This window comes from Leucopleurus acutus, assembly GCF_964270905.1.
Source record: "Leucopleurus acutus genome assembly, chromosome: 2".
In the NCBI taxonomy this organism is placed as follows: domain Eukaryota; kingdom Metazoa; phylum Chordata; class Mammalia; order Artiodactyla; family Delphinidae; genus Leucopleurus; species Leucopleurus acutus.
The window spans coordinates 88148570-88161661 of NC_139143.1; positions in this window are offsets into that span (position 1 = coordinate 88148570).

The following is a 13092-nucleotide window of genomic DNA, read 5'->3' on the forward strand; positions in this document are numbered from 1 at the left end:
CTTGACCGTCTCCTCGGAAGTGATCTGTCCCTCTTCCAACATGAAGAGCAGTTCTCCTTCCTGTTGATATAGCACTTATGGTATTGCTGCCTTGGATACCATTTGATAGGCCTATCTTATCTCCTGAGAGTGAGAACTGTGTGTACCCCAGCCCCTGGTAGACAGTATCATCCACATAGGGACCATGTAATGGCAGGTCCATTGATCCATGAACATTCTTCCATAGAGATAAACTCTGTTCACCCTTCCACACAACTCGGTACGTAACTAAAAGCGCCATATTGGCATCTGGATATGAGGTGTAAATGTGATAAAATGAAGAAAACTAGGGACAGGAAATAAGCAGCTTACCCTTATTTTTTAATCTAGGACTACAGGACTAGATGTCCATTCAGGTGCATTTCCTATGACAATACGAGGAGTAGCAGCACGAGATCTGGAGTCAGACCTGGGTTTGAAATCTGACTCTGTTACTCACTGGCTCTGTGACCTTGGGCAAATTACTGAGCCTCTCTGAACTTTGGTGTCCTCAGAGTTACCGCAGAAAAAGCAGTAATTCCTAACTGGTTTGTTGTGACGAGTAAATGAGGAGATACACTTAAAGCTCCTAGCCCAGTCTTTGCACATATGAAACTCTTAATAATGACCAGCCATTATTTTTCCAAAGCTCTGCCCCTAAATAGGCACCAGATCTCAGCATTTAGGACTGATTGGACCCTGTCCACCTTACTGCTATGCAGGAGCCATCTGTCCTGACCATGTGATCGAACAACAGTACAAAGTGGCTCGCTGCAATTTGAGGGGTCACCAAGAAAGGAGATGATGAATACCCTGCCCACAGCAACTAAATTTTAATAGAGACATGGGAAGCAGAAAAACAGACATGGCATCTCCTCTCCTTCTCTCCAAACACCGTTTATAGCAGGTATGTGTTTCCAAAATGGAGCCAGAGTTGGGAAAGAGTCATATGTGTTAGTCTGCTGATGTAATGCCTCAGGGTCTCTTGGGTAGGGAACTCTCTTTGGTAACAATAGGTTCCTTCATCTGCCACCTCCAAGAGAATCCAGTTATTTATTTTTGCTCTGCTGTTACCTTGGGGCTGCGGCTTAGCCCCACCCACCTATTCCTTTCTTCCCTACGCTCTCAGCTGTTTATCAGTTCCAGGATACACTTAAGTTTTCAGATTTAAAAATGGACTCAACTATAGGATGAGGAATTGGGTTGACGCAAACGGTGTACAGATAGAGAAGCTCCTGATATCAACCATGGGCACTGAGTCCAGTCTGAGTCACTGAAATCGGGCTTTACAGCTCCTGGCTCTTTCCCCTTCTACTTGGTCAGCCAACTTTCAATATGGTCCTTGAAAACACCTGGGGTTTTCTGGTGACCCTGAGGTTTTATCTCTGCTTCTGGTTAAAACTGCATTCTTTGTAACCATCTGAACTCTTAGAATAGTTATTCCCCTAGATTCTGTGCCTTTAAATCACTTCACATAGTATTTATCTCTAGAGACCCTAGCCTGGGACAAACTCTTGTTCTCATTTTCACATGGAGTAAACCCAGATATCACAACAGATGTAGCTAAGGGCATAATCCCAATTAACCACCTGGCCTGCATTCCTCTTCCCCTCCAAAAAGCAGCCTTGACATGATATAATAATAACTCTCCATAACTCTTCCATTTATTTTTAATGAGTTCACAGGTTGACTAATTCCTTTTTCAGTTGACCTTTTGAAGCAGTTAAACTGGTTTCTTTATATCAACAGCTGAAGCAAATGACCATGAATAAAATCTCACGGGAAAAAAAATGTGCATTATTTTCTCTTCGAAGTTAAATCGCTTTAATTCTGGACAGACCATGTTCTAGGCAGGAGAATATGCTGGTATGATCCAAGCACATAAGACACAACCATCCTGGGACACAATTTCCCTTTTCATGGGCCTGACTGGAGGTAAACATTTCATGGGCTGGCGTGGGTAATCTCTATAAATAGCTATCAGCGTTAATGATTAAAGCAACTATTACAGAGCCCGTTGGCAATGGATGAAGTGTTTCTGGAAGCAGCCAGAAGAAACAAGCTCATACAGTACAGGAGAGGGAAACAAAGTTAGCAAAAGAAGAGAATGTAGTTGAAGCTCTGGACCAGAAAGCTTTCTGGCTGAGAGTAGTGGGGAATTAAGCCAGGAACTCAGTGCAGCTGGAGTACTGACTATAGGACCAAAAAAAGTCGACTTTGGGGATCAGGGCCAGGAAGAGGCTTAGTGAGTTTGTGGAGGAGGACAGCCCTCAGGGCTCAGACACCCAGGGCCAGCCAACACTTAGCTCTACCCTGAGAAAACCTGAGCTCTGCATCTACTCTGGGGTGTTGCCCACATCTGGGAAGTTTCTGCTGCACTAGGGATGAGAGAATGCAGCTGCTGAGGAGTTCTCTTGATACTGACCAGGGTTCTTGGCCTTCCCCAATCAATAGAAATTGATTAGAGGCCAGACAAGGAATTCAGGCAAGGCTTTATTGGGGCCCCTGCTGCAGCAGCGGGGAGTGAAAACAAGGAACAGTTTCCCTTGCTTGGTCCTGAAGGGGGATAGGGGTACGTCCAGGGGTACAGCCAGTGGGGGCCTTAGGTGGTTTGCCCACCCCTTTGGTGGTGTTGGGTGCAGGGGGCATGCTTAGTCCCATGCTTTTGCTCCCAGTTCTTCAGAAGTGGTAGTTGGTTTTTTCTTGGTCTTTTTGTACCTTGTTGTTCATAATTTGCCCCAACGGCCAATGCACGTTTTTAGTTCCTTATTGTTTCTTTGTATTTTGTTTCTCAAGGAGATGTTTGTCCAGGTGCAAGCACTGCAGCAAAGGGTCCCAGGTCCCAGGTCCCAGCCTGTCTCATGCTGTTGTGGAGAAGAGAAAGAGGAGACTACACTCCCCCCGGGATTGTGAACCTACTCTGTGCACACTGCAGCAAGGGCACTCAGTGGGGGAGGCAGGGAGAGGATAAATACGAAGCGAGATTCCTCCGCCAAGAAACTTTGAGTTTAGCTGGGGAGACAGACCAATGATTTGTACAAAACATCTCATGCACCAGTAATAGTAATAGAAAATAGTATAAAATAAAACACAAGTGTTTTGTGGCACAGTCTATCAGAACTCCAGGCATTCACGGGGTGGGAAATATGATAGTGGAAGGAGCAAAGAATTTAGAGTTAAAAAAATATCTGCAGTATAAAAGAATGGAGCCTCAGCCAATGAGCAGAGGCCTCAAGGGGCAGATCCAGATTCTGGATAATGTGGTGTCCCTTTAAATTGATATTATTTAATAGAGAGGGGTGACAAAGATGATGACTATTTCCATTAATGAAAATCAAATCTCTCTTTATGCTCTAATAAGGGATTTATTATTTGCACCAAGCATAGCAGAATATTTTACTATTTTTCTTTTGTTTCACAGTTTTTCCAGCATTCATAACTGGAAAGCATTAGTCACTCACACTCACCATGAGCAAAGAGAACTTACTTGGATATAGTTACACAGTCTCGTTCAAGATATGGGTATGGTTCTAAAAAAAATATTTTTCTTAAGTCACTGGAAGAGTCTCAAGTACACTCATGGTATGTGAAGAATGACTTTTATTTTTAATCTAAATATTTAATTACTTAATTCCATAATAGCAAGAATGTATTCAGGCCATCACTTGTATAACCTATAGTGTGAATATATATATAGTTTCTTTTCCATTACTTATTTATTGGCTTCATACCAATTAAACATTTACCAAATATCTACAGTTTTTTCTCCTCTCTTCACTTTTCCTTTCCAACCAGATGACTTCATGGGAGGTATATTAAAGGAATTTAAATGTATATTTTTTAAAAAAATCTCTGTTTCCCTGCACAATGTCACACACTGTTTGGTTTAGCAATTCAGCTGTCAGTTTCAGGTCCTCTTGGAATTGGGGCAGGACTCTGATTACACCAAGAAATATGCATGTGTAGATCGCAGAAAATCTCAGCAAAGATAAATCTGCAGTCCTGGGAGTGTTTTTACATTTCTATCCAAGGAAACTTCCTTCTTCAGTGGGAATAGATCCAGTTTACATTTCATCACTTGTGTTGGGAGTGTTGGTAGAAACCTGAGTTACATGGCACAGAATCTCGGGTTTATTCCCAGGATGTTTGAGTGCCTCTGTGGTTTGAGGCCTGGGGCAGCTGATCCTGCCCTTCTGGCTCTTACTTTGTAACCGTGCTCATGTCACTGGAACTCTAAAACTTATTTTCCTCATCTCCATGGGGGTGTTAATGTCTATGGAATCTACTTCCTAGGGTCCCTTGAAGCTCAACTGAGATAATAAATGTGAAAACATTTCTGTAAACTGGACAATGTTGGCCATAGGTAGGCTGTTACCTTGTGAGCGGGGGAGAAGGTTACATTGGTATAGAAGGGCTCCAATGGGAATCCTGACTTACAACACCCCTCAACTTGTTGGCAAACACTTCTCTTGAATGCATGGCTCAGAATATATAAGGGAGTGAGGTGTCACTGGAAAGAGTAATGGCTTAGAAGTATGACCCTAGGTCAAGTCACCAGCACCCCCCTACACTGAGGTATATGAATTTGGGTAAATCACTTAATCTTCCTTGTTTCTTCATCTGTGAACTTAGATGTTTGGACAAAAATCCTTATATGTTCTATAAGTACGAAAACCATGCTTTCAGACTTTCTAAGATACTTAGGATTTGCTGCAATATGCCTAGTGCAAGCTCAAGGACCTGTTATCTTCCTTAAGTGTCCTCTGGTGTCATACACCAGGCCTGACATATAGTAGGTGCTCAACAAATAAATGTTGAAGACAAGAATGACCGTTCAATCATAGTAAATCAGTAGTAACTGATTTGTGGGGTAATTTTATACCTAGTTTTAATGCAATTTTATTCCTTTCAGCAAAGATGAATGTTTAAATACATACCTCCATGTAATTAATAAGGTAATTAGTAAGAAATACTTTTCTAAAACTTATTACCTACATGAAGCCATGAATCCAAAAAATGATTCTGATTTTGCTTTGATGAAAAAAGGTCATCATGTCTTAAAAGGGATATAATATTTAAGCTCAGGATTTTCTGGAACTTCGTTCCATTGCCTTGTCTATGAGATTTCTTCTAGCCCTAAAATTTGAAGTCACACCAACTTTACTTCTATTCTTCCCCAACCTCACGCCCACCCCCTCATCCTGGCCTCATTTTAATCTTCCAGGATGCTCTGCAGTAAATGCCAAGTCTTTTCTAGGCTCAGAATCTTTGCACATAAGATTCCTTTAACCCTCCCTTCCTCTCTCATCTAGCTAACTCCTACTCCTTCTTCTAGGCTCAGCTTGAAACTTTCCCAGAAAATATTTCCTGACCCCTAAGACTGGGTTAGTAGCACCTTGGATTCTACTCTGACGCAGCTTGTCTGCATCATGTTATTTATCACATTAGATTGTCATCAGGCCATTAAGGTGAAAGGGATGAGAGCACAGACACTGGAGCTTTACTGCTGCAGTTCCGAGCCCGCTAGCAGGGTGAATTGGGCAAGGGGGCCTCTTACAGCCTGCCTCATAGGGTTGTTGAGCGTATTAAATGATTGAAGGATTCGTATATGGAAACATATAGAACGAGGCTTGGTACACAGTATCATATAATGTTTGCTGATTCTGGTGTTAAATGTTATTATCTGTTTGGTCAAATTGAGCCCACAAGCTCCTTGAGAGTAGGAAGCATGTTTTATTCACTGTTGTACCCTAGCGCTGTAAATATTCTGTAAATATTTGTTGAATAAATGGATTTATCTTTTCTGCTTCACTGGAACCATACTGGGGGACTTTCTTACTTGATAAACCTAATGATGAAGCCACAACGCTTCAAAGAAAAGGGATGACGAGTGGCTGGAGGGTACCAGTTGTCGAGTCTTCTCAATGCTAAAGCAATCTTATTCGGAATAGGATAAAGTTTTAGTAACACCATTTAAAAAGCTGTGACTAGTGGTAAATTACAGGAAAATTAGCATGCCAATGGAAGTGATAATTGATGCTGTTCAGTGTAGACACAGTAAAAGAAAACAAAGCAGTTTAACTCCACACCCTCCTTCAACCTATAAGGACTGAGACATTTTATTTTCAGTCTGTCTCAGTACCCCAGTGCTGCGTCCACAATCCACATTCCTTACTTAGCATGGCTCACAATGTCATTCAAGTCCTGGGCTCATGCCTAAAAATACGATAGCCTCAATCATTATCATTCTGCATGAGCATCCCGTCCCACTCCCTACTCTACAGCATCTCCCTCACCTGATGCCCAGCTCCTTGCTCAGAACACCTACTTCTATTCTTTAAGACTCAGCTCTGGTGTCACCACTGGGAAAGCAATCTCTGATGATCCCAATTTCTCCTGTGCCTCGATTGCTTGCTATGTGAGCTTAGTCACAGAGTCATCTCCTCATGTGGTATTATTCTTCCACCAGATTGCGATCAGGACATGCAACTTTCATTTCAGCATCCCTGGCACCGAGCATTGTGCATGGAAGGGAGCAAACATACATTAACACAATAAGCGTCCAACTACTGAATGAATGGTTGGATGGATGAAGGGACGGATGGATGGAACTTCACCGCTCTCTTCTTCACACTTTCACTGTGAATGTTCTTATTCTTTCTTCTTGCCTCATGAGGCCTGAAATTCAGCCTCTGAGGACTACTTCTTAACAACCTTGGGTAAACGTGGCCTCTCAGAACCTCATTTTCCTTATTTTTGAAATAGAGATGATTAGTGAATACTAAACAAATAGATGGTTCCTGGTTTATAATAAGTTCCATGTAGATAATATCATCTGCAAATGACAGTTATGTTTCTTCATTTTTAATGTTTATACCTTTGATTTTCTTCTCTTATTGGATTGGCATAGATTTCTAGTACCAAGTGGAAGAGTAGCAGGACGCTGGGCATCCTTATCTTGCTTCTAACCTTAGAGAGAGGGCATCTGAAGTTTCTCCATTAAGTCAGATACAGACTTATTTTAAAAGATTAGTGAACCAAGTATCTTTCTAATCTTTGGAGTACAGAGGTGAGTGAAATCTATACCTTGACATGTATACCCATTTTTGCTGCAATTTATTTCTCTTCTCTCCCCATCCTTCAGGGATAAAGAGTTCCAGGCTATATGTAGCTCAGAAAAACAAAACAAAACAAAACCAAAAAAACCCACAGTCTTTTGCTCATGTTCAGGGGAACATGTGTAGGAGGCCGACTATTTCAGAGCCAGCCCTCAGCCCAGGTAATCCTGGTGAAAATGTCCTCTTCCCTCCACTGCCTTTGATCAGATGGGAAATATTCTCACTTCCCCTCCCCCAAATTCTCCTCTAGGGAATAAGATATTCAATATGTGAACACATTCGATTTTAATGAAATATTCAGTTTTACACATTACACTTTAATAGAAAATTTACTTTAAAAAAGTATATTCAATGGACTTGGAAGGCATTATGCTAAGTGAAATAAGTCAGAGAGAGAAAGACAAATGCTGTATGATATCACTTACATGTGGAATCCAAAAAACACAGCAAACTAGTGTATATAACAAAAAAGAAACAGACTCACAGATATAGAGAACAAACTAGTGGTTACCAGTGGGGAGAGGGAAAGGGGGAGGGGCAGGGAATTAAGAGGTACAAACTATTAGGTATAAAATAAGCTATAAGGATATATTATACAGAGGAGAATATAGCCAATATTTTACAATAACTATAAATAGAGTGTAACCTTTAAAAATTGCAAATCACTATATTGTACACCTGTAACTTATATAATATTGAACAGAAACTATATTTCAATTTTAAAAAGTGTATCCAAGAGAGGTTGCCCACAAGTGAACACTGATGCGCCTCTCAGCTGCTTAAAAAATATTTCTTTATTAAATGTACTCAACATATATCTTTTCTGCTATAAAAGCTGAGCGCTGTGCTGGATTCTTTGGACAAAACTATGAATAAGACAGTCATAGAACTTACTCTCATGGAGTTTGCCTGCTAATCACAGGAGAGAAATGAAGCAGGGAAAACAGAGAATAACGTGTTTCAAATATGAAGAAAATGAAAGACACAGAGAAAAGGGGGAGACTATTTTAGAGAGAGTGGCCAGAGAAAGTCTGTATAAGGAAGTGACATTTAGGGTTAGGATGGGAAGGAGCTCCCCTCAGAAAGGTTGGGACTGGAGTTGGAGGGCTGACTCCAGGCAGAAAAGGAGAAAAGGCCCTGATGTGGGAATTCAAGTTTTGGGACTTAAGAGGAAGCAGCTACCTGCCACTAGGAAATGAAACAAAGCAAAACAAAAGACCAAAAAACTATATGTTACCTACTAACAAGCGAATCAGGCTAAACAATAACTGTAAGGGTTGAAAATCTTTTTTTTTAAGCAAAAGAACCAGTACAAGGAGGAAAACACGGCTGAGCTCTCCCAACAGTCAGGCACTGACTGATGGATGCGTCCGTGTCATTTCAACCCTAGAAGGTGGTCAGTTCGCCACACCAGCCTGGATGATGGGTTTAGAAAGCTGGCGCTGGCTGGCAACAACAGGGGGTCTACTGAGAAGAACACTTCATTGAGAGCTGTGGTTCAGGTGAGTCTATCCCTGTCCTATTTTCCCCTCCCTCTTTCCTGAGAATTTTCACCATGAGAAACACCGAAAAACGTTCAGAATCTCCGAGTTTAGTAGAATTATTTCTCTTGAAATAGGCAGAAATCCTATTCAATTAGATAAGTGAACAAATCACATTATGATGGCGGGATGGATGTAGTTGTTCATGTAACTGAAAAGAACAGGGATAGATTAGGAATGGTTGAACTGAAGACCTCAGATAAACTCTTTCTCTGTTTCTCCCTCTCTCTGCTCTTCTTTTCTCTGTTTTGCCTCGATGTTCAGATTACGCCTTCCAGCATCTTCAGTTTCTGTTGTCTTTTCAATTAGCAATTCCAACAGAGAAAGCGGCTTCTTTAACCTTAGCTTCCGGGTCACATGCCCATGCCTGACCCCCCCCACCCCCACCCCCACCCCCCGCACAACTACCTGCCCCATCACTGGTCTGTGGGACGTGGGAGGTGCTGACTGACAGGCCTGGGTTACAGACCTAGCCCTGGAACTGGAGGATAAAGAGGTAGAGATCAATTTAACTATCTCCACTTTACTTCTCAAGAAAGATTCTTTTTGGCTATTTTCCTATGTGACCACAACCGCGATGGGAATCCGTGAGAGTTCCCAATTTGGGGACTACACTGCTTTAGGCTTCCACTTGCTAGTGTAGTTCAGTGGTGTGGAGTCCTTCTGCACTCTAGACACTGGCCTAGGGGGGGTTCTGTCTTCTAAGGAAAGACCTTAGGTCTGATTCACTTTCCGGTCTTCAGCTTAATGACTGCCATTCTGACCTCTGCCTAGGGGCAATCTGAAGCAATTTACTGGGGGTGAAGAAGACTGACAGATTGTGGCCTCTAGATGCAAGGCTGTGTCCTAGCGGATGGCTCTTTTAATCAGGGTGACCTGCTCTTGAGTGTCACTCCAGTGTAATTATTAATAGCACCCCTACGCACACTCAAAATTGTCCCATTTTGGATGATAAATTATATGGTCACCGTACTTAAAATGGGATTAATTCTTCCCTTCCTCAGACAGGAATGGCACAGTAGGAGGAGTCCGATGTAGACCCTGGAAACAGTCTTTCCATTAACAGTTTTTTTTACCTTCATGTCTTTGCTGTCACTCTGGAAGGAGCAGAGCATTTCATTTTTCCAACCTGGCATGGCTCAATATATCTGATTCTTGACCATTTGAGTTTGCCAGCTAGAGGCAGAAAGAGCATCTTTTAGCCAGGCTGTAATTTCTTCCTCACTGCTTCTACACAGGCCCAGTTTGAACATCACCATGTCTCTTTCTTTAGAACATTTATAAAAACTACAAGTAGCCCAAACCTTCAAAAATCCTGACGTGTGTCAATCAAGACGTCTAAAACTCCAGCCTTGAAATGCTGGGGTCTGAGACCTTTCACTCCCTTTTTTTGGTTACCATATCACAAGTATTTCCAATTTTCTAGCCTGGTACAGAGGGACCCTTTCTACTCTCACCCTTCCTCAACTTAGCCAGTTACACATTTAAGGATCTGTACTACTATACCCCATGACCAGCTGTATAGAACTCTCTTGGCTGCAAGAGATAGAACTTAACTCAAAGTAACTTAAGCCCGAAGGGAAGGTTTTGTCTCATGCAGCTAAAAAGTCTGGGGGTATCTTGGCTTCAGGCATGATCAACAATAGGGTAAGGATTTGCTTATGATTATATTCTCTCTCTCTCTCTCTCTCTCTCTCTCACACACACACACACACACACACACACACACACACACACACACACACACCTCTTTTCTCAGCCCTGCTTCTTCTATTAGCTTATCCCTTGTACAGCAATGGAATAGATTAATTGGCACGTGTTGATCTTGTACCCATCATGATCTGCCACTCTGTAAACCACAAAGACTAAGGACTGGGAAGGGGGTTATTTTCCCAAAGCTGCTGTTATCAGAAAAGGGGGAGATGGATGCTCGTGAGGGTACGAAAAACAATAGATGTCCACCTTATACTTGAAAGCTTAAAAGGTATAGGCGCAATTCCCCTTTTGAAAGGTGAGGCTGAGAACAGTTATGTAGCCTACCTCAAAGTAAGATTAAAAATAAAAGGCAAAGGTAAAATATTTGCTTACTTTAATAATAAAACCCAAACCCATAGTCTTAAAAGTTTAGACTTTTCTGAAGTTGCTGTGTGCTTTTGAACCTGTTGTCAAATTGAAAAACTTGACATCCATCCTCCAACAGCTGGGGAGCCCTTCTTTCCCTCCTTTTATCTGCTTGCCTGTTACCTTCCCCTGAGGACAAGGAGGTTGGGAGAGGGCCCAAGACGAGGGAGAAAGGAATGTCATTTCTGTCTGGTCTCACACTCTGCATATCTTTACTGGGAATGTGCAGTTGATTAATTTCAACTTCAACATCTTCAGCAATGATCCGTAACAGGCATTAGTTAATTCAACAAGCATTTGTTGAATGCCTAATCCCTTATCCTTCTTCTCTTCTCTGTCTTCACCCTCTGCCTGTCTCCTAGACCTTTCCCATCAGCATTTAAACATCCACAAGGAGCTCTCAGCTTAAAAACCAAATAAACCCCCCACAAACAGAAAATCCTCCTTAGACCCTCCTTCCTGCCCAGCTACCTCCACCCGCTTCCCAACCAAATTTCACACACTAAGTGTCCCTACATACGACCTGCATTTTTTCATCTCCTGTTCCCTCCTCTGGCCACTCCTGTCCTACTCCTGCTCTCACTGGAACACAAGAGTTTATGGAAAGAGCACCACTTTCTGGGAACACAGACATCTTTGTTAAATACCATGTGGTAATTGTCTGTGTGATGTTAACTGGTGTATGAGCTTCTTGAGGGTAAGACGTAGCTTGTAGTTAAGTTATTGATGGTTACTCTGCAGATATCTTACTGTTAAATATTCTTTGTCTACTCCAGGCATAGTGAATAGTTAGTGTTAAATAAATTTGTTAAAGTAACGAATCAACTTAGGTTGGCAAAATAAAATGAGGGGCAGGTTTGGTATGCGATGGAGATAGTGAGGTTTTAGGTATCATAAGCTGAAATTAGAAATGTAGGAGAGTGTACCATATTAGAAGCAAGGCAGAAAGTAGCTTCAACCAAGGCCTGGTAGACCGTGTTAGATGCCACAGGCAAGTGCATAATTTTTTTTTTTCAAGCTGAACACTAGAAAAGGTTGCTAGATTTGCCAAACCACCATTATCAATTATCCTTTTTTTGGGGGGGGGCACGCTTTCACTGGAATGTTACCAGACTGCAAACCATTAAGGAGCAGTAATTTGTAGGGTCTGGAAAATTCAAGGAGTACAGCCCCATTCATTTAGGTGGACGGTCAACACAGTGACATGTGCAACAGGAATTTTGGGGAGGAAGGTGATCATGTTTGTGTGCTACTCATCAGTTCTACACCTTAAATTAATCCAGCCCATTCCATGCCTGTGGTTAAGGACCTCCAAAGAAAGAGAACTACAGCAGAAAAGCAAAGTGGATCCACTTTTCTTAAATGTAAACCTAAATCCCTCATCCATAAGTTCCAATTCATGCGCCTTTGAAATGTGAGAGGCCAAGTGGATATGACGGGTAATTATGACCTACTACCTTGTGAGTTTTCAAACACATTTTAGAGGATCCTAGAAATCCTCCTTAGGTCCCATCTCCATTCACTACACTCTGATCGCTCTCCTTGGGAGAGAACACAGCTTTTAGTCATGTAGTCTCTAAGTGGCCCTTCCTTGATTTTCCCACGAGCGTCCTGGGAATTAGACAGGAATTTGTGGAGGATGTTACAGACCCTTGGTAGTCTGGAAGCTGAGTTCCTCTCTGGTAGCCAACGTCCTCCTTCCCTAACCCCCTCACCCCACGCGCTCGCTATATAGCGGCCACCACTTCTGTTTTGTAGGACCCAGGAAACTGAATCCTAAAGGTGAAAGGAAAAGATAAGCAGAAAGTCCAGCAAGTTCTTCATTCAGCAGCACACGGGTTTTTACGTGTCTTCTAGTTAATTCATGTAATTTGTTTTCTACCTCTTAGTTTAATTACTTTTCTTGAAAAGATGCCTGGGACAAGGCCAACAACGGAGGAAGGAATGTCATCGGGTCAGGATCTGGGAACAATCAGCTCTTATGGTTTTAAGGATGAAGCGCCAAGGTCTTAAGGAACCTGAATTCCTGGTGAGCAGTCAAGTTCTTTAATCCGCCCCCAGCAGGATTCCGGTGGCTTAAAACAGAAAAGGAAAAAGAAAAAGAAAATCTATTTTAAAAATCCCAGATGACCTAAAGCGAACCCATCCCCACCTTCCTCATTTCTAAAGAAAAGGCCTCTCCCCCCGCAGTCCCCCCGCACACTGCGACAGCTCAGCGACAGGACCCCAGTTACGAACTCCCGCGCACGGACCCGCGCCCTCCGGGGCCGCTGGCTCGGCGTGCGCCGCGGGGC